This window comes from Triticum dicoccoides, chromosome 5B (genome assembly GCF_002162155.2).
Source record: "Triticum dicoccoides isolate Atlit2015 ecotype Zavitan chromosome 5B, WEW_v2.0, whole genome shotgun sequence".
Classification (NCBI taxonomy): Eukaryota; Viridiplantae; Streptophyta; class Magnoliopsida; order Poales; family Poaceae; genus Triticum; species Triticum dicoccoides.
This window is the reverse complement of record NC_041389.1, coordinates 123,389,604-123,393,324: the sequence shown is the minus strand read 5'-3', so window position 1 is coordinate 123,393,324 and position 3,721 is coordinate 123,389,604.

Here is a 3,721-nt window from a genome sequence, read left to right as displayed (position 1 = left end):
GCGCCAGCTGACTCGATCGAGGGCTCCTCGCGAGGATGAAGCCAAAACAATGGGGTTCGGCGCGGTGTGTGCGCGCAAAGGCAAGCCCTGGGCGAACACACCTACCTAGCCCCACGCGCGAGGAGCGTGAGGAGAAGTGGCAGGCGACTGCCACCTCTCCCACGTCCTCAGACCAAAACAGCTTAGGAGAAAACACAACTCAGGGAACTAGCGTTCGAGAATACCAAATCCATTGAAAGACTACTAAAAAACTGCAAGCAACTTTAGAAAGCAAATGAACAACCGCGTCTGGCACCTAATCTAGTCTTCTCACCAGTGCGGAGCTAAGTGCTGCCACTAGGACGTGGGAGGGAGCCCCCATGAGGCCCCAGGGCGACTCTCAGGAGACTCCGGGGCGTGTACAGCCCCACTCATTATTACGTGAGACTGTCACGAGCGGAGACCTTCACAGGCCGGAGCCTTGCTTCATAGGCCGGAGCCTTTCTTCAGGGGTAGAACTTTCGGAGGTGCTGGATGTTCCAGGCGTTCTGGATGGGGACCCCGTCCTATGTCTCCAGGTGCACAGCACCAGACCTAGAGACACGGGCAATCCTAAACGGGCCCTCCCACATGGGAGAGAGCTTATGCAGCCCCTCCCTGGAGAGCACCTGCCTCAAGACGAGATCACCCACCTCTAATGTCCTGGAGCAGTCACTGCGGCAGTGGTACCGCCGTAGCGCCTGCTGGTACCTCGCTGCTCGGAGCGAGGCTTGACGGCAGCGTTCCTCCCCCAGCACGAGATCCATCCTCCGTGTGGCATCCTGCTGCGTTTCGTCGAATGCCAGGACCCACGTGGAGCGATGTTTGACATCGTGAAGGAGAACCTCTTCTGCTCCGTAGACGAGGAAGAAAGGCGTTTCTCCTGTTGGCTTGGTCGCGGTGGTGCGGATGGACCACAGCACAGACTGCAACTCGTCGAGCCAGCCCCAGCCGCATGCCTCGAGCTTCTTCTTGAAGGTGCGGGTCTTGAGGCCCCTCAGGACTTCCGCATTGGCCCTCTTAGCCTGTCCATTGCTCCGTGGGTGTGCTACTGAGGCATAGCAGATCTGCGTTCCAAGGTTAGCATAGTATGTTTCGAAAGGTTGCTGGTGAACTGTGAGCCATTGTCGGTGATGATGCGATTAGGGATCCCAAATTGGCTCACGATTCCCTTGATGAACTTGATGGCTGATCCAGCTGGGATGGTGTGCACGGCTTCTACCTCCGCCCACTTGGTGAACCTGTCGATGGCTACATTGAGGTATCAGTATCCCCCTGGCGCCCTAGGGAACGGTCCCAAGATGTCCAGCCCCCAGACTGCAAATGGCCATGTGAGCAGTATCGTCTGGAGGCCTTGCGTGGGCTGATGGATCTGCTTGATGTGAAACTGGCATGCTTCACAAGAGTGCACCAGCTCTGTAGCGTCGTTGAGCGTGGTGGGCCAGTAGAAGCCGCTGCGGAACACCTTGCCCACCAGGGTGCGCGATGAGGAGTGATGCCCGCAGTCCCCACCATGTATGTCAGCCAGCAGCTCAAGCCCTTGTTCCCTGGAGATGCACCGCAACGAAACATCATTGGGCCTCCTGCGATATAACTCACCATCCTTGATGTAGTACGCGGTGGCCTGACGGGCCACGCGCTCAACGTCCTCCTCCTTTTCTTGCAGGTCCCTTGAAGCAAGCACGCCTTGAACTCTTCGGTCTAGCACCCCTCCTGAGGCTCGAGCACGAGCAGCAAGCGGGCTCCTGAGGGGTGACCACAGGCTGGAGCACCCGTCTCGGGTGCCTATGGCAAGTCCTCCTGAGGTGGTGCTGGAGTCGTGACGCGCGGGGTTGCAGATGGCTTGAAGAGCCGCTCCTCAAACACCCCTGGCTCCTAAGGGAGCCTACGAGAGGCTCTTTTGGCGATGTCATCTACTTCCTTGTGGCTTCAGGAGAAATGTCGACCACTGCGCTGGCCGAGACAACAGATGCCTCGCCCTGGGGGTTCTGCGCCTTGCTTACCGGTTGTGCATCCTGTTGTGGCTTCTTGATCAGGCGCTCCTTCCTTAGCGCCACCAGGGCGGTGCTGAATGAGTGAGGGGTTGCTGCCAGATAGAGTACCAAGGGCTCAAGAGGGTGCGGTGCCACCATCATGGGCTGTCGGCGTTCTAGGAACGGGGGTCCCCAGACTTGCCTGCCTGCGGCCCGCAGTGTGGCTCCACCAGTGGCCCAGTACGGCCCGTCTTCGTCAACCAACACTCAAGACCCTCGCGAGGGGCCAAGCCTCGTGGGACAGACGACACAAGGCCTCCACAGGAGTGTCCTCACCAGGCAGGCTCGTGAGGAGGCGGAGAGATCAAGGCAAAGGGTACATCGCGAGGTGCCCATGACGCAAGCCATGACGACCAAGGCCAGGCGGGCGCCAGCCCGCACAGTGTCTTCGTTTCCTATTTGGCGCTAAGAGGGCAAGCGCACGTGCGGAGTACCGATGCATCAGGTAAAGGTTTCCATATCGGTGCAACAAGACCAATACCAGCAGGACGGAGGTCACCATGGAGCCCAAGACAGCGTCACCACCAGCGCCTTTGGCAGGCGAAGACCACCTTTAGTCAGGATAGCTTGTACTAGCTGTCCCCTTTCACAATGGCCGTTGTTGGATCCCTTCCCCCTCAATATTTCGGGAGAGGACTAGGGCCTCTATAAATAGGGTTAGCCACCACAATAGAAGGAGATCCGAGCCCAGTTCATCTACACACCACCAAGTACAAGTACAACTCTCCTCAAGAGGTTGTTCTTCCCTTGTACTGTTCATCATCAGCCCAAGAGGCAATCCACCACACCACACACAGGAGTAGTGATGTGGACCAGATCATGACCAAGGCATCCAAGAGTGAGGTTAATGCTAGCACAAATACTGAACCATTAGAGCATCCAAAGGAAGACAGGGGCATGAGATTTCTGAGTTTATGTTTGTAGACAGCCGGTGAGGTTGTGTTATGCTGTGAGCACTAGTATCGTTGAGTGTTAGCTCGTGTGTGTGGATTGGAGGGCCTGTCCTCAATTCATATAGGATCCTTGTGGTTCCCTCTTGTGATTCTTCTTAGGTTCACAAGCTTCATGGTTTGGGTTGCATCCTTGTAAACCTAGCTAGTTATCCGCTGCAATTTATCTGAGAGTGTTTCCTCTTGTTCTTGCCACTTGAGAGAAACAAAGTTTGTTGAAACAAGTATCGAGTGAGTTTGTTGCTGCTCCTTGTGAGTTCTTTGGCACCGTGAAAGATTGTTTCCGAGGCATCCCGCATCATCTTGGCATCAGAGCTTTAGGTTGTTCGCGGTGCTATTTTCTCTCTTGCTGATTTTGTTCTTGAGAAGCTTCCATGGTTCGAGGAGATCCAACAGTGTTGATGGTGTGCATGGAGGTAGGCACCTCGTGGAGGAGGAGCTGCCACTTCCCGTGTACGATCCAAGCTTGCACCCCGCCTATGTGTTGGCATTGGAGGATACACGAGAGTATGTGTTAAACAAGGTGATGAGGCGCATATCAGCCGTGGAGACCAACCTTGGCCGGAGAATCGACTCCCTCACCGAGGAACTCCGTCGAGATAGGCTTGCTGCACGGGGTCGACATCGACAAATCCCCGAACATCAGGGCCAATGCCACCTTGAGGAGGAGCATGGAGAGCACAACCACGTCTACTCGGGTGATGCTCATAGCTACTATGC